General features: G+C 39.2%; 2 protein-coding genes across 6 annotated transcripts in view; one reads left to right on the top strand and one right to left on the bottom strand.

Annotated features, from left to right (window-relative positions):
- LOC131440628 (broad-complex core protein isoforms 1/2/3/4/5) overlaps positions 1-25,228 on the top strand; it is a 294,222-nt gene that overhangs the window by 60,641 nt on the left and 208,353 nt on the right. The gene's annotated exons all lie outside the window — the stretch shown is intronic.
- The window catches only part of LOC131440627 (sodium-dependent nutrient amino acid transporter 1-like), a 458,129-nt gene that overhangs the window by 408,385 nt on the left and 24,516 nt on the right, over positions 1-25,228 (bottom strand). Inside the window, exon 1 of one of the 2 annotated variants that reach the window (XM_058612075.1) lies at positions 10,387-10,452. The exons of the other annotated variant lie outside the window; for it this stretch is intronic. The gene's annotated coding sequence lies outside the window, so the exon portion shown is untranslated. Of the gene's footprint in view, positions 1-10,386; positions 10,453-25,228 lie in introns of those variants that run through there. 2 annotated transcript variants of the gene reach the window in all.

The following is a 25,228-nucleotide window of genomic DNA, read 5'->3' as shown; positions in this document are numbered from 1 at the left end:
ACTAGTGAAAGCACTGCACTGGGTCGTTACCAAGATCTGGGAGGATGAGATTTTACCGGAGGAATGGATGGAAGGAATCGTGTGTCCCATCTACAAAAAGGGCGATAAGCTGGATTGCTGCAATTACCGCGCGATAACTCTGCTGAACGCCGCCTACAAGGTACTCTCCAAAATCTTATGCCGTCGACTTTCACCGATTGCAAACGAATTCGTGGGATAATATCAGGCAGGATTTATGGGTGAACGCGCTACCACGGACACACTGTTCGCCATCCGCCAGCCGCGAATACAATGTGCCCACACATCACTTGTTCATCGATTTCAAATCAGCCTACGACACAATCGATCGAGAACAGCTATGGAAAATCATGCACGACTACGGATTCCCGGACAAACTGATACGATTGGTCAAGGCTACGATGGATCGAGTGGTGTGCGTTGTTCGAGTATCGGGGATAAACTCGAGTCCCTTCGAAACTCGCAGAGGGCTACGGCAAGGTGGTGGCCTTTCGTGTCTGCTATTCAACATTGCTTTGGAGGGTGTGATAAGAAGAGCGAGGGTAGACACGAGTGGCACGATTTTCAGAAAGTCCGTCCAGCTACTTGGTTTCGCTGATGATATTGATGATATTATAGCACGCAACTTTAAGAAGATGGAAGATACGTACATCAGACTAAAAGCTGAGGCCAAGGGGATCGGACTAGACATCAATGTGTCAAAGACAAAGTACATGAAAGGCAGGGGCTCGAGATAAGATAACGTCAGCCACCCATTACGAGTTCTGATTGGTGGTGATGAAATCGAAATGGTCGACGAGTTCGTGTACTCGGACTCACTGGTGAGTGCCGATAATGACACCAACAGAGAAATTCAGAGACGCATATTTCCAGGGAATCGTGCTTACTTTGGACTGCGCAGGACGCTTCGATCGAGCAAAATTCGCCGTCGTACGAAGTTAACTATCTACAAAACGCTGATTAAACCGGTTATCCTCTACGGGCACGAGTCCTGGAAAATTCTTGCGGAGGATCAACGCGCACTAGGTGTTTTTGAACGGAAGGTGTTGCGAACCATCTTCGGCGGAGTTCGGATGGAAGACGGTACGTGGAGAAGGCGAATGAACCATGAACTGTACCAGTTACTGGGAGAACCAACCCTCGTCCAAACAACCAAGGTCGGGCGGTTACGGTTGGCCGGGCATGTTGGTAGAATGTCGGAGAACAAACCGGTTAAAATGATTCTCGATAATGATCCAACCGGTATAAGAAGAAGAGGCGCGCAGCGGGCAAGATGGATCGATCAAATTGAGGACGACCTGCGGACCTTTCGCAGCTACCAAGGCTGGCGGCGAGCAGCCATGAACCGAGTTGAATGGAGACGCCTCCTGTATACAGCAAAGAACCGCGTGGTCTACGACTGAAAGAGTAGGTAAGTGTTCAACACACAACGTTGGCTGACCGGCTAAGAAGTTCCATCGATAATCATCACACGCCATCCCTCATCCCGTAGGCGATTTGTTACAACCAATTAGAAGATTTCAACACTAAAGCGGTAAATTTCAATCCTTCAAGAACGAGGAACCGTGAGTAATCTCTCCCTTTCTTTTACCACAATTTATGCCCAAATTCAACCCAATTCCAAAAATAAGAGCCTTAAAAATCTCTGAAATGGAAAATATTAATTTACAAGCCATCATTGATCAAATTAAAAGCTTGGAGCAAAGAATCGGTGCTCTCCAAATAGAGAATAACACCTCACAACAGCAGCAGCAACAACAACAACAACGGCAAGCCCCTGCAATGGAGGAACGCCGCACTGAATTCTGTAGAATTCCTGATCCAACTCGGATGATTCCATCATTCGACGGGAATAAAAAACAAGTGGCTAATTGGCTAGACACAGCCTGAAGAGCTTTAAATTTATACCGACTACACGTAGCACCGGATATATTTGCCGTGTACGAACAGGCGGTGATAACCAAAGTCGAAGGTGTCGTGATTTTTCGTTTTTGTGGCAAACCGAATTACGTTCTTCCATGACGGCTGATTGCTGCTTCACGCGTTTGAAAGTTTTGCCACCCGGTGTAGACTCGTCAACGATCAAACTGTTCCCCTTGTGCCGGCCTGCTGCTAGCGAGAGAAGATGACTACTGCTGGATTGCGGGATGTGTCCGTATGCTTCGCCATCTGCTACTTGGTTGAGCCCGTGGATGATGAAACTGCTTCTTTTATAATGGCGTGCTGCCAGAGACAGAGTAAGAGAGTGAGACTGCTGCTAACCGTCTGTTACTGTTTTTGCGGAAGAGAAGTGTTCGCCACGGCGTCCGAATTGTGAATAAAATCATGAACGATGGTACGGCTTCTTTTATACTGGCGTGCTTCCGGAGGTAGAGCACGAGAGAGGAAAAAAGGGAGACTACTGCTTGCTGATAACGATCTGCTATTGCTTGGGCAGAAAACAAGTTTTCGCCACGACGTCCGAATTGTGAAATGAGCTGATTGAGGTTTCCTTGCATATTTTATGAAGGGACTCGTTTTTCTTTTAATATATGAAATAATGAACTCACTTATTTATAATATTTTGTATTGTAACTGCATACTTTACATTTTAATTTGGTTCCACATATCTCTCCTACAGAAGGCAAAGCTCGAGACATGATATGTGTAAATGGAAACCATACTACCTTCGAGGAGGTAGCAGACATATTACACAGTGCTTAAGGTGATCGCAATAACATTGCGACTTACCAAACACAACTCTGGTAATTGAAAATGACCGAACCTTTACACATTTATTACAAACGCACAAAAGAAATTATGGTTAATATAAAATATTTAGCGAAGCAAAATGAAACATGCTTGACACAATGGGAAGCAATTAAACAGAACAATAATGCTTTTATAAATGGACTCAGTAAACCATATTTCGGATATGCTCAAATCGCTCAACCTAGCGATTTAGAGGATGCCTATGCATTCTTGTGTAGATTCCAAAATGCAGAAAAAACTGAAACACACGCCTAAGCAGAGTTCGAGCAGCAACCCAATTCCAACAAAAATTATAAGCCTTTTAATAAATCATACAACAAATACCCGGAATATTCAACTCGACACCAAAGGTCATATGACAGGCAAAACACTACACCAATGGAAATATACCCATCGTTGCGTTCTAACGAAATTCACAATCACGATGCCGAGCAGGAAGACAACGAATTAGATATAAGTGAGACCGAAGAGGAAGTAGAAGCTGAAGAATCAAGTGTAAATTTTCAAATTCTCTTTCCTCACAACGCGCTGACCTGAATACAATAAAAGGACTACTCTATGTAATAGTTAAACTCTTTGGCAAAGACTCAAAATTACTGGTAAATTACTACTCCCGAAATCAAGACAAGAAAAATGCAAAGCCGCTTCAGGGTAACATTCCGCTGATAAAAAATTTATTACGACGCTCTTTGGTCCGAAAATTTGGCTCATTTTTACCTTCTAAATTTTCATACATTTTTCGACGGTATCATAGGTTATGAAACACTCCTTGATTTAGAAGCTCTTATTAAGTGAGCAATAATAAATTAATTCTCCCACAAAAAACAATTGTCATACAAATAAGGAATTATACTGGCTGCTCGGCCATGAAAGTTGACCATCAATGTCAACTTCCCTTTTTGAGCAGCCTAGATAGCCGTGTAGTGTCGGTAGCGCTTTCCCCATTGGCTAAGAATAACGCTACGCTCCACCTGTACCGGTGGTATAAGTCCACCAAACAGGTAAGCCGTGTGGCATCCGGCGGAATTATTTCCTACCAAGAATTGATCCACTGGTTTCCTGTTCCATGTCGTAAAAGGCCACAAAAGAGGTACTCCAAAGTTAAGTTGTATTTCCGTGCCGATGACTGAATGGCTACAGGAGGTTAAACAATGCAGTCGTGAACGGAATATCTTGGGGTTATCCCTTACTGTGTTAAACGAAGCTTTGGCACAGTGGACGACTTCTTTCTTCGCAACTCGTGGGATTTAAATGATTAAAACATTAAAAAAAATCCTTACATGGTTCGCTATAGGCGATTATAAGCCAATATATTTGGTTTCTTCTAGTTGTTGTACGATAAGTGCTGGAGATGGGGTGTTCATTACTCTGATTGATAATGGTTAGAGTGGCACAAATCAATCTCCAGCATAAACGTACAGCAACTATAAATCTATCCAGACTTCTGCAAGAAGGTAAAGCTTCTATAGCTTTGGTTCAAGAACCATATTTCCAAAAGGGAAACTTCTACGTTGGAAAATTGTTAAACCCAGTCTTTGTTGCCTTCAACAAGACCGGTATGACAAATCCACGTGAAATGCCTCGAGCATGCATACTTGCAAATAGTGCTCTCGATGTTTCTCTCATATCGGAGCTCACAACTCGGGATATTTGTGCTGTCACAGTTGATATGACTATTGATGGCATAGACAGAAAATATGTCTATTGTTCGGCATATTTGCCGCATAACCAACCTTCGCCAAGCGATGACTTCAAAAAGGTTATATCATACTGCTGCAAAAGTGATTTACCGCTTGTAATCGGCAGTGACATAAATGCTCACCATATCATTTGGGGCAGCACAGATATAAATTCGAGAGGCTCTGATATGATGGAATTTGTGAGCAGTACAAACCTGCACATAGTCAATGCAGGAAACCGTCCAACTTTTGCGAGATCTGGAAGAGAGGAGGTTTTGGACGTTACTCTCTGCTCTGATAGAATTGCGCATGAGTTGGTGAATTGGCTCGTCTCCGATGAGCTCGAACCTTCGTTGTCTGATCATAAGTACATCTTCTTTGATCATTCAAACGTTAAATTTGATATTATCACATATCGTAATCCCAAATCTACAAACTGGAACCTCTATGAAGAGGGCTTGGCGACTAGATTTTACGGGTACCAACCAACAATTGAAACCTCAATTGATTTGGAAAATGTTGTCGACGAGACAAATTCACTCATAGTTGCAGCATATGAAGAGGCTTGTCCACTTCGGATTGTGCGAGCTACTAGATGAACTCCTTGGTGGAATGCTGAACTTGCTAGACTAAGGAAACTATGCAGAAGAGCTTGGAACCACCGACGCAGAGATGGGTCGGAGGCATTCGTGTCGGCTCGAAGGGCTTACAAAAATGCTCTTCGATCGTCTGAGCGAAGTGGTTGGAAAAGCCTCTGCACAAATGTCTCTAGTCTCAACGAGGCTAGCAGATTAAATAAGTTACTTTCGAAGTCTAAGGACTTTAATGTCAGTTTCTTAAGAACTTCAGATGGTGAACACTTGTCTGATGAAGGTGATGTACTTCACTATCTTTTTAACACTCACTTTCCAGGTTGTATGGATCCATCACCGACAGCTCTTCCCGAGACTTTTTCAGGTAGTTACGATTCTTGGGCCCTTGCTCGAAGCGTTGTGACGATTGAATCGGTCAAATGGGCAGTTGAGAGTTTTGCTCCGTACAAGTCTCCTGGAAAGGATGGAGTTTTCCCAGTGTTACTGCAGAAAGGGTATGAACATTTCAAACATGTTTTGAAGAAAATACTTACTTTTAGTCTTGCGACAGGATATATTCCAAGAGCCTGGCAGGAAATAATTGTCAAATTTATTCCCAAAGGCGGTCGCGACACTTATGAGGAAGCGAAGAGTTTCAGGTCTATCAGTCTTAGCTCATTTCTTCTTAAAACAGTGGAACGCATAGTCGATCACTATATCAGAAATGTTAGTCTGGGCGTGCATCCGCTACATGGAATGCTTACCAGCGTGGAAAGTCCACTACAACCCTGTTACATGATGTTGTGTACAACATTGAAAAAGCTTTCTCACAAAAGCAATCTTGCTTGGGAGTTTTCCTAGATATTGAAGGTGCCTTTGATAACGTGTCTTTCAATTCAATTCTGGAAGCAGCCCGTGGTCATGGCATACCTTCAAGTATCACAAATTGGATTCACGCAATGCTTGGCAATCGACTTCTTTGTTCATCGCTTCGGCAAGCAGAGATTAAAAATCTGAGTGTCTGTGGGTGTCCTCAAGGTGGTGTACTATCCCCACTTTTATGGAACCTAGTCGCTGATGGTTTGTTAAGGAAACTTAATAACCTTGGATTTCCGACTTATGGTTTTGCCGACGATTATCATATATTGATGACCGGTATAAGCATTAACACTCTCTTTGATTTAATGCAACAAGCCCTGCGATCTGTTGAACAATGGTGTTGTCAGGTTGGATTATCTGTAAATCCGGGCAAAACATCAATGGTGCTTTTCACTCATCGTAGGATAATCACAGGAGCTCGTCCGTTACAGTTCGTCGGTTCAGAGGTTACTGTAGTCGATCAAGTTAAATACGTCGGGGTTATTCTTGACTCAAAACTGAATTGGTCTGCTCACATTGATTTCAGGATTAAAAGAGCTTGCATGGCTTTCGGCCAATGCAGACGAGCTTTTGGAAAATCATGGGGACTCAAACCCAGATATATTCATTGGATCTACACATCTATTGTTAGACCAATTTTAGCATATGGATGTCTTGTATGGTGGCAGAAAGGAGAAGTCGCGACAGTTCAGTCAAAGCTAAATCATCTCCAAAGGATGGTCCTAATGGCGATGACAGGAGCATTCACGACAACCCCTACTGCTGCTCTAGAGGCGCTACTGTGCATTAAACCACTACATGTGTTCCTAAAACAAAAAGCATTATCTTGTGCATACCGTCTTAAGGTTACAGGGCTTTGGAACAGTAACCCATTAGATTATGCTACCAGCCACACTCGCTTGTGGTCTCAAATGGTTACGTGGGATGAGTATTTACTCGCTCCTAGTGACCTAACTCTCACATGTAGTTTTCCTTTCAAAACATTCAATGTGAGCTATCCTCTTCGTGAGGAATGGTTGTCTGGTTGTCTGGAACGACAACTTGATGAACACATAGTTTGTTATACGGATGGTTCTCTGTTGAATGGTCGTGCTGGTGCTAGTGTCTACTGTCGTGAAATGAGGTTGGAACAGTCTCATTCACTTGGTAGATACTGTACTGTGTTCCAAGCAGAAATTTACGCGATTCTGTGTGGAGTACAATCGGCACTCTGTGGTAAACGAATTTATTTTTGTTCCGACAGTCAGGCAGCCTTGAAAGCACTCAGTTCGAATGACTCACGGTCGAATCTAGCGATCGCATGTCGAACTCAAATTGAAGACCTCAGCATTTCAAATGCTATTTACTTCTTATGGGTACCCGGCCATTCTGGTATTACTGGAAATGAATGGGCTGATGAGTTGGCTAGAGCTGGTGCAACGAATGATTTCGTTGGTCCTGAACCAGCTTTACCACTTTCAACTAGTTGGATAAAGCACAAGATTCGTTGTTGGGCTGCATCCAAACATGCCAGCTACTGGCGCAGCTTGCAAACTTGCGCTCAGACAAAAGCATTTCTACCAGATTTAAATCTGAAAATGTCAAAGTGTCTACTGCATTTCTCCAAGCATCATTGCAGTATTCTGGTCAGAGCTCTGACTGGACATTGCAAACTCAATTATCACATGGCTACTATTCAACGTGCTGAGTATTATTCGTGTGATTTGTGTGAATGCGATTATGGTACTTCATATCATATGATATGTAACTGTCCCGCATTGACGCAGCTACGTATCCGGGTTTTTGGTTCTCCATACATGGTTGAGTCTGTGTATGCGGAGCTAAAATTGAAGGATATTCTCTCGTTTCTCACCCAATGTGGTAAGGAACTATAGTCGGAAGGGTTCATCGTTCTTCCTGGAGTGAATGAATCCCTTTTGTATTCACCTTAAATAGGGTTTAGCAGATTGTTTGGCATCCTTTAGGGGTTACCGAATTTACTTCTGCTCGTACATACTGCGAATCGTTCTGCATTCTTCCGGGAGTGCAGAATGGTGTCGCTTTTGTAAGATCTCTAAATCCTCTCGGAGGTTGGAGGTTTTATTAACAGCAGACTGTTCGGGACCTCGTAGAGGTTCAGAATTTACTTCTGCTTCCACTAAATGTGATCCTCAGCAGATTGTTCAGCATCCCTTAGGGGTGCAGAATTTACTTCTGCTTTTATGTGTTTTTGTGTCGTCAATTTTTCCCATCCTCCTAGTCCAACCCTTACCATTTCCTTTCAATCCTTCCCTCTTATATATCGGGAAAATGATGCTAAAAACAAATTGATGGCAAGGCACAAATCTCCAAATATCAAGGGGAACGTGCCATTTGAGCCAATTTGTTCTGATTCCTGATTCCTGATAAATCACCTTCATCAAACATCTTACACACCCTACGAAGAATTAGAAAAAAAATGATTAGAAGTCGTCTTCTTTAATCAGAAGAAAAGTCTACATTATTTAAAACCCTTTCATTTGATGCGGGTGCGACCAATTAATGTTTTTCAAACAAAAAATAGATGGCTTTTTGTTCAATTGGTTCCTCGACAAAACATTTGTTTTTCGTTAAAGGCCAACGTTTCGAAGATTATACCTTCTTCTTTAGGGCGAAACGACTAAAAATATTTTTCGTCAAGTATGGTGTAACATTTTCAACCAACTATTATAAATGTTACACCATACTTGACGAAAAATATTTGTAGTCGTTTTGCCCTGAAGTACCTTACCCTTCGAAACGTTAGCCTTTAACGAAAAATAAATGTTTTGACGAGAAACCAATTGACCAAAAAGCCATCTTTTTATTTGAGAAAACCCTTTCTAAATATTCCAAAATCCTTCACAAAGATTCAGAAAAATGGCTTTGCACTTCCACAATCCTACATCAAATTAGAACAGTTGACGACATTCCAGTACACACGAAAACTTACAGATACCCTAGGTTCACAAAGCTGAAGTCGAGAAACAAGTAAACGAAATATTGGAAGATGGAATTATCCAGAATTCCATCTCACCATGGACATCTCCATCGGCAAGAAGAAATGGCGCATAGTCTTAGATCACCGCCAATTAATAAAATTAATTAATTCCAATTCTATCGAGGAAATACTCGATAGGCTTGGTCGTAGTACCTACTTCACTACGTAAGATCTGAAATCTGGATTCCACCAGATTGAAGCCCATCCCAAGGACAGGTCGAAAACCGCTTTCAGTACGGACCAAGGACATTTTGAATTCATACGCATGCCCTTCGGACTTAAAAGGAGAGTTCTTAGGTTTGCTTGGATATTACAGTAAATTTATTCGCGACTTTGCAAAATTAACTAAACCTTTAACGAAATGTTTAAAAAATGTTTATTCTCGAAACTGACGCAAGCGACTTCGCACTTGGAGCAGTTTTGTCCCCAAAATTCGAAGACGGTAAAGAACACCCTTTTGCATACGCATCGAAAACTTTGAATGAAGCAGAATGCAACTATTCTGCTATTGAAAATGAATTGTTAGCCATTGTTCGGACAACAAAACATTTCAGACCGTACATTTATGGAACCCGTTTTGAAACACGCATGTATCACAAACCACTAGTGTGGCTCCGACAATTAAATTATTTAAACCGAAGACATTGGAAACTTGCTCTAGAAGAACTTGGATTCAAAATCAAGTACAAAAAGGAACATTAAATACAAACGCGGTCGCACTTTCTAGATTCGAACCTAAACCAGAACAGCAAACTGAAGTAAAACCAAACTCCTCCTCCAGTGTCGACATGACATAACACTCTGCGGATACCGACGATAGCAACTTTATCCCATCAACACTTAGGCCTCTAAACGACTTCAGAAATCAAATTATTCTGCAAGAAGCGAACGAGGATAGCCAAGAATCTCTAACCTTATTTAGAAACTATCACAGAACTATAATCAAAATGACCAATTTCGGTCCCGCCTCATTAATCAACATTCTGAAGGAATACGCCACAAATAAATGCACTACTGGCATTTATTGTATCGAAAAGGTACTGTGTAGTTTGCAAACAATATACAAGAACTATTTCTCCAGAGCGAAGACATTTAAATTATTCCGGTTCGAACAATTGCTAGAAGACATAATTGACGAACTTGAACAAAACCGAATAATCCAAAGACAACACAACGCGAACCATAGAGGCATTACCGAAACTAAATCCCACATATCCCGAAAATATTTATCCCGAATATGAAATCAAAAATTTCCAAATTTATTTACCTTTGCAGGTTATGCCAAACAGCTAAGTATGAAAGAAGACCATATAAACAACAATATAAATTAACAGCAACACCTACAAAACCGTTGCAAATTGTACATATGGACATTTTTATCATCAATAACAAACATTATCTAACATTATGCAATAAGTTTTCAAGACTAACAATAGCGATCCCTCTAAGGACACGCAACGCTATACACATACTTAAAGCTATAACTTACTTCTTTTCAAACTTCCTTCCTTTCTCGTCATGGGCCAAGAAGCATCATGCACTTCAACAACAATTATTTATTTATTTATTTATTTATTTATTTATTTATTTATTTATTATCATCGGACATTACCGTCTAAATGATATGAGTGGGGAAAAGCCCGTTTGAGTGTACCAAAACATTTCAATGGCACTCTTCTCAAAGAGGCATAAAAACCACTATTAAAGAGTTCCTTGAAGTATGTTGAGTACCATTATTCAAGTGTTGGGCAGTCCTCTTCCAACGGAACGGTTGAAATTGTTCACAGAACGTTGAGTGACATGCATAACATTTTGAGTATTAGAGAAACAACAAAAGATTTGTCGGAAACAGCAAAAATTAATTTGGCAGTTTTCATTTATAATGAATCGATACACTCGCAAACAAAATTAACCCCTAAAAACTATTTTTTGGCTTTAAAAATGAGGAAACGATACCCGAAGATTTAGAGGAAAGAATTAGACAAAAGGAGACAGTTTACAGAATCTAAAAAATTAATTATATGTATAAAAGAAGCTCAAAGATTTAGAAGAACTCAACAAGAACAGAGAAGAGCCTAATTTCTATTTAAATGGCACGATCTTCGAGAGAAAACGCAATAATCTAAAGCACCAACCTCGATATCAGGAACTAAAAGTAACAGAAAATAGGGAAACTAACATAATTGACCACAGCGGAAGAAATATCCACAAAAGTAAGCTAAAACGAAAACGAAATATTTTACCCTAACCATAATTAATAATTCCTTTAATTTTTCTTCAATTCAATATATCTATACAGCTGGAAGATGACACCCCGAGTTACTATAATTTATTGTTGCATCATACTTTTGTGGTGTGATTTCATCAGTCCCTCTTACATAGAAATAATCGAACTAAACAACAATCCAGGCATCGTTGGCTTGAAAACCAAATCCGTTTTCTTAAAGGTTCCCAAACACTAATTCACAAATTTAATTGATATTCATTTAGAATTATATTCAAACAGTATGAAACAATATTTAACAAGTAACTGCCACTGACATAGTAACAGTGGTCTCGGCTCTTCGGTAGAACTTCCGGAGAAAGTCGGATGAACCTACGACTTCAAATCGCAAGCTCAGTTTGTACCAAAATCTTCGGGTTTTACCCGAAGGTAAAAAACCCATGATTGGGAAGAGTTAGGAGTCAGTCAGTTTCGGATGGTGTACGGATAGTAGTCAGACAGTCAGTTTCAGAGAGTTCGCGGAAAATATCCATAAGTCTCAGGCGTCGACCCATAAAAAGTTCAGTCAGTTTCGCAGTGCTTACCGTGGAGTGAAATTTTAATGCCACAGCTACGTACAGTAGTGTAGTATACTATACCGGGAGAAATAATAGAAAGAGTAGTTAGATTACTTAAAGTTAGATACTCCCTGTGTAACTGGTGTGAAAACTCCAGAAAACTGTTGTGTTGAAAGTGCTGTAATGCGAAAGAATAAACGAAGAGTAAATGTACAAAAAATAATAACTGTTTATTAATATGTTGATTTGAGGCAACTCGCTTCAATACGCGATGTCGAAGATTGCGAAAGTGCCAATGAATAAAAAGTTTGTGTAAACGACAAACCAGTTTTATATTTCTGATCAAAAAGAAACACCCCTCCAACCCTCCCCGCACGCCGCTCGGACTGCGCGACAATACACAGTCTATAGAAATTGATAGTATCATAAAACAAGCTAGGTTGAGTTTAGACAATCCAATCGACTGGAAACACATTTTACACGTATACAGCATCATCTTCAACATCGAGATGATCCACCACCAGCGGATGACAATCTTTGAATCAATACAACTATCGAAATTTGGCATAATATCGAAAACGTTCTTACAACCTCCAGAACTAGAATTTGCTTTAGAACTTTTAGAATCACAAGGCATTACAATTGAAAGCTACGATCAAACTTATGATTTTCTGGAATCTGTAGCTTTTCATAACGAATCAGACATAGTAGTCCTCATCAAAATTCCCAAGCTTAGACGAGGAGAATATATACAACTTCAGATAGAAACCATTCCCATAAACGGCAAAATCATTGCAATGAATGCTGCCAACGCTATTGTTAGCAACAACGAATCGTATCTGGTAAAACATCCATGCAGTAACATTGAGAAAAATAGTATTTGTGACATTAGTGTATATTTCGGTTGCGATACGATAACAGTGACAGGTATATCGGTCACAAGTTTAAAAAAAATCTGCCAGCACAAAGGAATTCAGTACTGTGGTACATTGGAGAACTTAGTGCTGGTGTTTGCTGCTAAGTATGCGGTGCAGCTGTATGCTTGACCAGAAAACAATCGACCATCTCGCTGTCGTCTACTGAGGAGGAGCTGGTGGCATTGAGTGTTGCTGTCTGTCAAGGTATTTGTGTCAGTTGAAAGATTTGAGAAAGGAGCCGGAGAGCCCGGTTGTGAATTACGAGGACAACCAATCTACGATATCATGGTTCTAGCGTTGTCTGACAACAGTTAAACACTTCGTGGGCTGCAAAGCCACCGTCAAGTCGGCTCACTGGTAAACGTCCACGCGAAACTGGCTACAAGGCTACTCCTAGTGGAAGGCCTACTTCAGCTTTACTAAGTACGTACTTACTCTTTCAGTCGTAGGCCACGCGAGTCTCTGCTCTATACAGGACGCGTCTCCATTCAAGTCGGTTCATTGCTGTTCGCCGCCAGCCTCGGTAGCTGCGAAGGGTCCGCAGGTCGTCCTCAAATTGATCGATCCATCTTGCCCGCTGAGCGCCTCTTCTTCTTATACCGGTCGGATCATTATCGAGAATCAACCGGGTTGTTCTCCGACATTCTAACAACATGCCCGGCCCACCGTAACCGCCCGACCTTGGCCGTTTGGACGAGGGTTGGTTCTCCCAGCATCTGGTGCAGTTCATGGTTCATTCGCCTTCTCCATGTACCGTCTTCCATCCGCACTCCGCCGAAGATGGCTCGCAACACCTTCCGTTCAAAAACACCTAGTGCGCGTTGATCCTCTACAAGCATTGTCCAGGACTCGTGTCCGTAGAGGATAACCGGTTTAATCAGCGTTTTGTAGATAGTTAACTTCGTACGACGGCGAATTTTGCTCGATCGATGCGTCCTGCGCAGTCCAAAGTAAGCACGATTTCTTGACAATATGCGTCTCTGAATTTCTCTGCTGGTGTCATTATCGGTAGTCACCAGTGAGCCCAAGTACACGAACTCGTCGACCATATCGATTTCATCACCACCAATCAGAACTCGTAATGGGTGGCTGACGTTATCTTCTCTCGAGCCCCTGCCTTTCATGTACTTTGTCGTTAACACATTGATGTCTAGTCCGATCCGCTTGGCCTCAGCTTTTAGTCCGATGTACGTATCTTCCATCTTCTTAAAGTTGCGTGCTATAATATCAATATCATCAGCGAAACCAAGTAGCGGGACGGACTTTCTGAAAATTGTGCTACTTGTGTCTATCCTCGCTATCCTTATCACACCCTCCAAAGCAATGTTGAATAGCAGACACGAAGCCCTCTGCGAGTTTCGAAGGGACTCGAGTTTATCCCCAATACTCGAACAACGCACATCACTCGATTCATCGTAGCCTTGACCAATCGTATCCGGGAATCCGTAGTCGTGCATGATTTTCCATAGCTGTTATCGATCGATTGTGTCGTAGGCTGATTTGAAATCGATGAATAAGTGATGTGCGGGCACATTGTATTCGCGTCACTTTTGCAACACCTGGCGGATGGCGAACACTTGCACCGTGGTAGCGCGTTCGCCCATAAATCCTGCCTAATATTATCCCACGAATTCGTTTGCAATCGGTGAAAGTCGACGGTATAAGATTTGGGAGAGTACCTTGTAGGCGGCGTTCAGCAGAGTTATCGCGCGGTAATTGCAGCAATCCAGCTTATCGCCCTTTTTGTAGATAGGACACACGATTCCTTCCATCCATTCCTCCGGTAAAAGCTCGTCCTCCCAGATCTTGGTAACGACCCAGTGCAGTGCTTTCACTAGTGCATTACCAGCTTGTTTTAGTAGCTCGCTTGGTATTTGGGCAACGCCAGCGGCCGTATTATTTTTCAACCGGCTTACCACCTCCTCGACTTCTTGGAGGTCTGGGACCGGCAGTCTATCGTCCTCCGCACGCGTTCCCAAGTTCGTTACCGCGCCGCTACTTTCGTATTCCACCACATCGCCATTGAGGTGTTCGTCGAAATACTGCCGTCACCTCTCGATCACCTCACAGTCGTTCGTGAGAAGATCTCCGTTGGTGTCCTTGCACATATCGGCCGGTGGCACATGGCCAATGCGTGAACGCTTCACCTTCTTGTACAACTTCCTTGTGTCATTAGCACGGAACAGCTCTTCCATCGCTTCGCAATCTCGGTCTTCTTGTTGGCGCTTTTTTCTACGGGATACCGAGTTTAGTCTGTTCCGCGCCTTTATGTATCGCTCCTCGTTTGCTCTCGTCCGGTGTTGCAGCTTGGGCGAGCACAAGCTGCATTCTTCTCGGCCACTAACTGTTCACATTCGTCGTGGAATCAGTCGTTCCTTACGTTCGGAGCCGCCGTACCTAGCGTTGCTGATGCAGTGCTACCTATGGCAGAACGGATGTCTCTCCAGCCATCTTCAAGAGTAGCTGCACCAAGCTGCTCTTCCACTGCCAACTGCTGGGCGTAATCTTGGGCTACTTCAGCATCCCGGAGCCGCGCGATGTTAAACCGCGACGTTCGGTTTCGACGTTTGGTAGCCACCGTCGAAAGTTTTGAGCGTATGCATACAACAACTAAGTAGTGGTCTGAATCTATATTCGCACTGCGGTAGGTTCGAACATTGTTGATGTCCGAGAAAAATTTTCCGTCGATCAAAACGTGGTCGATTTGGTTTTCGGTTTGGTGGTCAGGTGATCTCCAGGTAGCTTAGTGGATATCCTTGCGGGGAAATAAGGTGCTTCTGACTACCATTCCTCGGGAGGCCGCAAAATTGACACATCGTTGGCCGTTGTTATTCGATGCGGCATGTAGTCTGTTCGGTCCGATTACCGGCCGGTACATTGCCTCCCTTCCTACCTGAGCATTCATGTCACCGATGACAATTTTTACGTCTCTGCCTGGGCAGCCGTCATAGGCTTGTTCCAGCTGCACGTAGAACGCTTCTTTCTCGTCATCGGGTCTCCCTTCATGTGGGCAGTGTACGTTGATGATGCTGTAATTGAATAAACGGCCTTTAATTCTCAACTTACACATCCTAGCGTTGATCGGCTGCCACCCAATCACTCGCTGACGCATCTTGCCCAGCACTATAAAGCCAGTTACCAGCTCGTTCGTTGTGCCACAGCTTTGGTAGGAGGTAGCCGCTCGATGTCCGCTTTTCCACACCTTCTGTCCCATCCAACAAAGCTCCTGCAGCGCTACGACGTCGAAGCTGCGAGGATTTAGTTCGTCGTATATTATCCTGTCGCAGCCTGCGAAACCTAGCGACTTGCAGTTCCATGTTCCAAGTTTCCAATCGTAGACCTTATTTCGTCGCGTGGGTCTATGCCGATTGTTCCGGGTCGTATTTTCTCCTGTATTATTCGTAATAGATATTTTACGGGCGGATTATTAGGCCTACGCCAACACCCTGTCTCGCCGGAGGATCATCGTGCTTGCTCTGTTTAACGTCCCAACTAGCACTAGGACGATCCCGTTGGTGGGGTTGCCACCTTAGATTTAGCTGAACAGGATGCAGCATTTCATACTCAGCCGCTGGATACCTGAACAGACGCTGTTTGAAGCCGCTCCTAACATGGAGTACGGACGCTCCGACATCCTCTAAAGAGGACCCCTTTTCCTGTCAGCATACGACCAAGGTCCCACCGTGGTTGGTTACCCGATCTTTCCTATGGTTGCTCGTACCCCAGCCGACACCGTGGGGAGGTAGGGATAGGAGTTACTGGACAAGAAGCTAAGAGCCACTCTGGGGCCTGAATTACGCATTGTCCAGTCGTTTACTAAGTGGAACACGCAAAGTCAGTGATGCTGTCAAAGCGGTGGATACTAGACCGAAACCAGTGGACAAATTCTTGCTGTACCTTTCCCGAATTGCTCCACATGTGACCGAGGAAGACGTCGCTGCTATGGTTCAGCAGTGTGTCACCGGCTCGGAGCCAGTTGTCAAGATCAAAAAAGATGCTGATTTTTCTTCGTTTGCCTTCGTGTCCTTCAAGGTCGGAGTGGATCGTGAACTTAAGGACAATGCCTTAGACCCATCCATTTGGCCGAACGGTAACTTCTTCCGAGAATTAGTTAATCGGAGAAACACGGAGGATTTTTGGAAGCCAAGAACTCTGAAGGTCCCACGAATCGAAACATTATTACAACCGTTGGTAACACCAAAGAGGCTGGGCTCACCAATGGAGCAAACTCTCATCCACCGATGGACTTGACACTAAGACGCACGACACGAAGTCTGTTGGAGGTCTCTAAGCCACCCGACCCAGTCCTGTCTGCTACCAGAATTTTTTCATCATCAGCACTTGACGACCTCGATTCCAGCCATCAGAGCCGTCTCGGTACTGCGGCCGGGAAGGTGAAAGAGACCTCCAGTCGCCACCTTCAGGCGAGTACCCTTGCATTTCTTCTGACCCTCAAGCCCACGCTGTTCCGGTTTCCAGCCCAACGCGCCAAAGTGATCCAACTCACTCTGCATCCGCACGCGGTCTCCGTGTCTCGGGGACTGAGGACAAAACTGGATTATGTCTACCTGGCTGCGTTGGATAGTGATTATGATGTTTATGTATTCTCAGAGACGAGCAAATCAATTCTGTTCAACTATTTGGTGACTGTTTCAACGTCTACAGACGTGACCGCAGCATAGCTAATAGCATTCGAACACGTGGCGAAGGAGTGTTAATCGCGGTGTCTAATACGTTGGACTCTGGTTTAATCAGGGACGATCGGTTCACTTCGATCGAAACGATATGGGTTAAGATTTAACTTCTCTCTCAAAATGTATTTGTCGGAGTTGTGTACATTCCGCCTAAACGACGACATGACTGCAGTACCATGTAGTTTACCCTGGATGCTGCTAAATGTGCTGCATCGATAGCTGATCCAACTGATTTGATCTTAATGTTTGGGGATTTTAATCAGCCGGGGCTTGTATGGTCTCCCGCTTGTCATGGATATGCGTTTCCCGGTCAGATAGTATCGACAACCACTCCTGCCAGCCTTGCTTGCCGATGGAGCTGCATTTCTCAGTCTAAGCCAGATAAGCCATGTTTCCAACTTTCAATCTTACTTTTTGGATTTGGTGTTTGCAAGCGCGAACTCGCTTCTAGATTGTGCCGTTAATGAAGTTGCTGATATTGTCGTCGCTCTTTTTTTATTCAATAATATATATTAAGGCACACTGCGTTAAGCTATAAGATGCCGAGGGTATTTTTTTGCTACTTAAAATTAGAGTAATATCTTCAATTTCGTGATCTGATTTCGAGGAGATCAGATTTGAAAGATGTAGTCTCCAACTAGTCACCGGCAGCGGTTGTCGTCGCTCTTGACAACTTTCATCCCGCTCACGATATATCTATCGCAAATGATATTGCGCAACACTACGACGAACCTTCGAGCGCTAATAGGCTGATTTTTCGTAAGACCAACCTTGCTCTGCCGCGTCGTTCCTTAAATCGTATCGATTGGAGCGCAGAGTTGAACTACACCGACATCAATTCAGCCGTCGCACGCTTCAATTGCATTCTGCTAGATTGTGTCTCTGTCTGTGTACCGAGGTCCCAACCTTGAGGAAGCCATCAAACAAACACGACGATAGTTTGTCAATACAATAAGTATCTTTACAAGCGGTATGTCAATCGCACTCAACAGAATCTGTGCCGCAACTCAAAGGGATTTTGGTCGTTCGTCAATACAAAGAAATTTTGCGAAACACTTCTCTAGTGTTTTCACGAACGACTCACAAACGCAAGCTGAGATAGGCAGAGCAGTCCGTGATGTACCTGCTAACGTCATCGACATGGACGTGTTTGAGGTAGATGTGCAAATGGTTATCACAGCTATAAGTAAAGTCAAGTCGTCATATTCACCCGGCCCGAGTATAATTACCTCAGCTGTTCTGAAAAAAATGCTCCGACATTTTAGCTGCTCCGCTTTCTACATTATTCAACTTGTCACTTCGTCTGCACAATTTCCATCGCAATTCAAACGCTCTACGATATTCCCCATGTTCAAGAAAGGGGATAAATGCAATATAGTGCACTACCATAGGATTATTTCGCTGGGAGTGGAATCCATGGTGTTTGAGTCGCTGATTTTCGAAAAACTCTTTGCATCTTGCAAGCAATACATTAGTCCCTACCAGCATGGACTTTTCTGGGTCGCTCTGTTAAGACTAATCTCATTAGCTTTACATCGTTCTCCATGGATCAAATATGCAAAAAACTGCAAGTGGATGTAATCTACACGGATCTAAAAGCTGCATTCGACAAAGTCAACCATGACATTCTGCTCGCTAAACTTGCGAAAATGGGATGCTCGCTGGATTCTTCGACTGGCTAAGATCGTACCTGGTGCAACGAGAATTATTGGTCCAATATTTCTTCTGAGAGCTTCTCCAACTGTTCATGAGTTACGCAGGCAGCACACTGGGTCCATTGCTCTTCTCACTATTCGTCAATGATGCAGCTTTTGTCCTACAGCGTGGAGGAAAATTGGTTTTCGCAGATGATGTCAAAATTTATCATGTCGTTCGTAACCAAGCTAATTGCAGAGAACTGCAGAACCGCCTGTACATCTTCAACGACTGGTGCGAACGTAATATGATGGTCTTGTGCAATTCTGGGATCTTTCATATCGTTTCTTAATCCGATGCGAAATCTTAAATCCGATGATGATTGAAAACTTCGAAAGGCTTGTCGAGTTCAATTCTCAAACCGGTTTTATGTCCTTGTATTTTGATTACATGGCCCAGGATTTTAATCCTTCTTCGTTTGTTCCCAACCATGCTCATTTCCTGGATACTTCTGATTCTACTGTGTTTAATTCCGGGTCATGTACGCCCTCAAATGGCCCCTAATATTTTTCATAATAAATTCAGAGCAGTCAACTGTGAAAAGATGTTTTACACTGACGGATCAAACATCAACAGGTACACAGGCTTTGGTATCTTCAATCAGAACATCGCTGCTTCGTACAAACTCAATGATCCGGCTTCAGTTTACGTCGTAGAATTAGCTGCTATTCAGTACACCCTTGAGATCATTGAAACCATGTCCAAAGACCATTACTTCATTGTCACGGACAGTTTAAGTTCAATAGAAGCTCTCCGGGCAATGAAGCCAGGAAAGTATCCCCCATATTTCCTGGGCAAAATAAGGGAACACTTTAGAGCTTTATCTGGACGGTCTTATTTAATATCGTTAGTCTGGGTCCCTTCACATTGTTCCATTCCAGGCAATGAAAAGGCAGACTCATTGGATAAGATGGACGCGTTAGAAGGTGATATTTATGAAAGACCAATCTACTTTAATGAATTTTCACTAACTCTCGAAAGTTGGCATACTTCATGGAGCAATGGCGAACTGGGACGATGGCTACATTCCATTATCCCTAGGGTATCGACGAAACCGGAGGGCCGGAGGGCTGAGTGTCATAAACCATTCGACTCAGTTCGTCGAGTACGCAAAATGTATGTGTGTGTATGTAACGTTTTTTGCACTTCAATTTCTCGGAGATGGCTGAACCGATTCTCACAAACTTAGATTCAAATGAAAGGTCTTGTGGTCCCATACGTAATTCCTGAATTTCATCCGAATCCGGAAATATAGAGTTCACAGTTTTAACAGCGAAATTTTGCCTGTAGCTGCTTATAACTTTATCAGTAAACTTACAGATGATATAAAAACTACAGATTATAATTCTCGACATGGAATAAACCAAAAAGATTTCCATAGGACATTCAGCATTGAATTCTATAATAGATAATAGATAATAGATAATAGATAATAGATAATAGATAATAGATAATAGATAATAGATAATAGATAATAGATAATAGATAATAGATAATGGATAATAGATAATAGATAATAGATAATAGATAATAGATAATAGATAATAGATAATAGATAATAGATAATAGATAATAGATAATAGATAATAGATAATAGATAATAGATAATAGATAATAGATAATAGATAATAGATAATAGATAATAGATAATAGATAATAGATAATAGATAATAGATAATAGATAATAGATAATAGATAATAGATAATAGATAATAGATAATAGATAATAGATAATAGATAATAGATAATAGATAATAGATAATAGATAATAGATAATAGATAATAGATAATAGATAATAGATAATAGATAATAGATAATATATAATAGATAATAGATAATAGATAATAGATAATAGATAAGAGATAATAGATAATAGATAATAGATAATAGATAATAGATAATAGATAATAGATAATAGATAATAGATAATAGATAATAAATAATAGATAATAGATAATAGATAATAGATAATAGATAATAGATAATAGATAATAGATAATAGATAATAGATAATAGATAATAGATAATAGATAATAGATAATAGATAATAGATAATAGATAATAGATAATAGATAATAGATAATAGATAATAGATAATAGATAATAGATAATAGATAATAGATAATAGATAATAGATAATAGATAATAGATAATAGATAATAGATAATAGATAATAGATAATAGATAATAGATAATAGATAATAGATAATAGATAATAGATAATAGATAATAGATAATAGATAATAGATAATAGATAATAGATAATCGATAATAGATAATAGATAATAGATAATAGATAATAGATAATAGATAATAGATAATAGACAATAGATAATAGATAATAGATAATAGATAATAGATAATAGATAATAGATAATAGATAATAGATAATAGATATTAGATAATAGATAATAGATAATAGATAATAGATAATAGATAATAGATAATAGATAATAGATAATAGATAATAGATAATAGATAATAGATAATAGATAATAGATAATAGATAATAGATAATAGATAATAGATAATAGATAATAGATAATAGATAATAGATAATAGATAATAGATAATAGATAATAGATAATAGATAATAGATAATAGATAATAGATAATAGATAATAGATAATAGATAATAGATAATAGATAATAGATAATAGATAATAGATAATAGATAATAGATAATAGATAATAGATAATAGATAATAGATAATAGATAATTGATAATAGATAATAGATAATAGATAATAGATAATAGATAATAGATAATAGATAATAGATAATAGATAATAGATAATAGATAATAGATAATAGATAATAGATAATAGATAATAGATAATAGATAATAGATAATAGATAATAGATAATAGATGATAGATAATAGATAATAGATAATAGATAATAGATAATAGATAATAGATAATAGATAATAGATAATAGATAATAGATAATAGATAATAGATAATAGATAATAGATAATAGATAATAGATAATAGATAATAGATAATAGATAATAGATAATAGATATTAGATAATAGATAATAGATAATAGATAATAGATAATAGATAATAGATAATAGATAATAGATAATAGATAATAGATAATAGATAATAGATAATAGATAATAGATAATAGATAATAGACAATAGATAATAGATAATAGATAATAGATAATAGATAATAGATAATAGATAATAGATAATAGATAATCGATAATAGATAATAGATAATAGATAATAGATAATAGATAATAGATAATAGACAATAGATAATAGATAATAGATAATAGAAAATAGATAATAGATAATAGATAATAGATAATAGATAATAGATAATAGATAATAGATAATAGATAATCGATAATAGATAATAGATAATAGATAATAGATAATAGATAATAGATAATAGATAATAGATAATCGATAATAGATAATAGATAATAGATAAAAGAAAATAGATAATAGATAATAGATAATAGATAATAGATAATAGATAATAGATAATAGATAATAGATAATAGATAATAGATAATAGATAATAGATAATAGATAATAGATAATAGATAATAGATAATAGATAATAGATAATAGATAATAGATAATAGATAATAGATAATAGATAATAGATAATAGATAATAGATAATAGATAATAGATAATAGATAATAGATAATAGATAATAGATAATAGATAATAGATAATAGATAATAGATAATAGATAATAGATAATAGATAATAGATAATAGATAATAGATAATAGATAATAGATAATATATAATAGATAATAGATAATAGATAATAGATAATAGATAAAAGATAATAGATAATAGATAATAGATAATAGATAATAGACAAAGAGATAATAGATAATAGATAATAGATAATAGATAATAGATAATAGATAATAGATAATAGATAATAGATAATAGATAATAGATAATAGATAATAGATAATAGATAATAGATAATAGATAATAGATAATAGATAATAGATAATAGATAATAGATAATAGATAATAGATAATAGATAATAGATAATAGATAATAGATAATAGATAATAGATAATAGATAATAGATAATAGATAATAGATAATAGATAATAGATAATAGATAATAGATAATAGATAATAGATAATAGATAATAGATAATAGATAATAGATAATAGATAATAGATAATAGATAATAGATAATAGATAATAGATAATAGATAATAGATAATAGATAATAGATAATAGATAATAGATAATAGATAATAGATAATAGATAATAGATAATAGATAATAGATAATAGATAATAGATAATAGATAATAGATAATAGATAATAGATAATAGATAATAGATAATAGATAATAGATATTAGATAATAGATAATAGATAATAGATAATAGATAATAGATAATAGATAATAGATAATAGATAATAGATAATAGATAATAGATAATAGATAATAGATAATAGATAATAGATAATAGATAATAGATAATAGATAATAGATAATAGATAATAGATAATAGATAATAGATAATAGATAATAGATAATAGATAATAGATAATAGATAATAGATAATAGATAATAGATAATAGATAATAGATAATAGATGATAGATAATAGATAATAGATAAAAGATAATAGATAATAGATAATATATAATAGATAATAGATGTTTTACGGGCGGATTATTAGGCCTACGCCAACTCCCTGTCTCGCCGGAGGATCATCGTGCTTGCTCTGTTTAACGTCCCAACTAGCACTAGGACGATCCCGTTGGTGGGGTTGCCACCTTGGATTTAGCTGAACGGGATGCAGCATTTAATACTCAGCCACTGGATACCAGACCAGACGCTGTTTGAAGCCGCTCCTAACATGGAGTACAGACGCTTCGACATCCTCTAAAGAGGACCCCCTTGCCTGTCAGCATACGACCAAGGTCCCACCGGGGTTGGTTACCCGATCTTTCCTATTGTTGCTCTTACCCCAGCCGACACCGCGGGAGGTAGGGATAGGAGTTACTGGACAAGAAGCTAAGAGCCACTCTGGGCCTGAATTACGCATTGTCCAGTCGTTTACCAACGGCCATAAAACTTTTAATTTGAATTATAGTTTGTGAAATTTGTTACTCCATCTCCATATACACATACATATATACACATATGCATATACACATACAGCCATTTTGCATACTCGACGAACTGAGTCGAATGGTATATGACACTCGGTTTTCACAGTGATTGCATAACCTTTCTTTATTAGAAAGGCAGAAAAATAAAAAAATACTTCTGAAACTTAATACAGGAATCAAATTATGTAACTGAATTTCAGAGTTAAATTATGACACTGAATATAGGAATTAAATTCTGGTAATTTGAAGGGGAAAAAGCTAACTTTTACCCCCAAATTTATGTTAGGTGCACATAACCATTTTCTTAAGTTTACGTTTCGTCTTCGACTCATCAGTGCGTCAGCAGATTATGCTGACGCAAACCCCCGGATCAACATAATCCGCTGAGCAAACGTAAAGTTAATGCTATTTGCAAGACACTTTTTTATTACACAAGAAGTGTAACGTCTAAACGTTTCGGCTTACTGGCCTTTTTTCCCCTTCAAATTACCACAATCTGTACGGCATTTCATTTCATTTTTGTTCATCATTCCTGGAAGTAGCGGCCAAAAATTCCAAAACAGAACGCGCTAGGACGATTTTCACAAATGATAGAATGGACCAAATTCGGCTTCTGGTTCCAGAAATATATAATTTGGATGCTCAAAATCCCAAACAGTTATACATCGTTATGTTTCTTCATTGACTTCTATTAGAGTCGAAGAAGTTCTAGTCTTTTTTGCAGAGTCAGTAAGTGAATGAGGGCACAGCTATTCTCGTAACGGGGGCGGCCCGTTTGGCATAAGGTCATTTGGCATAACGCTATTTGGCATAAGGGTTATTTGGCATAATGGTCTTTTGGCATAATGGTCATTTGGCATAATGCCATTTGTCATAATAATAATTGTATTTGTAAAATTTCCTTTGCGTTTCGATCGAGTTATGTTGTGCAAGGAAAACTCAAACGAAATATGTGAATTTTATATTCGGTCCAAATATTTCCATTATATTAGGTGAAATAGCATTATTACATATTTTTTATATTTAAAATTCTGTAGTACACTATCATTTTATACAAGCAACTCACTTAGTGCTAGCACAATATTCTGTTCGTCATAGATGATTCAGGTCGAGACCCGCCG

The sequence above is a fragment of the Malaya genurostris genome, chromosome 1, assembly GCF_030247185.1.
Source record: "Malaya genurostris strain Urasoe2022 chromosome 1, Malgen_1.1, whole genome shotgun sequence".
NCBI classification, from domain to species: domain Eukaryota; kingdom Metazoa; phylum Arthropoda; class Insecta; order Diptera; family Culicidae; genus Malaya; species Malaya genurostris.
Note: the sequence above shows the minus strand (reverse complement) of the source record. Positions and strands in the feature narration are given on the sequence as shown.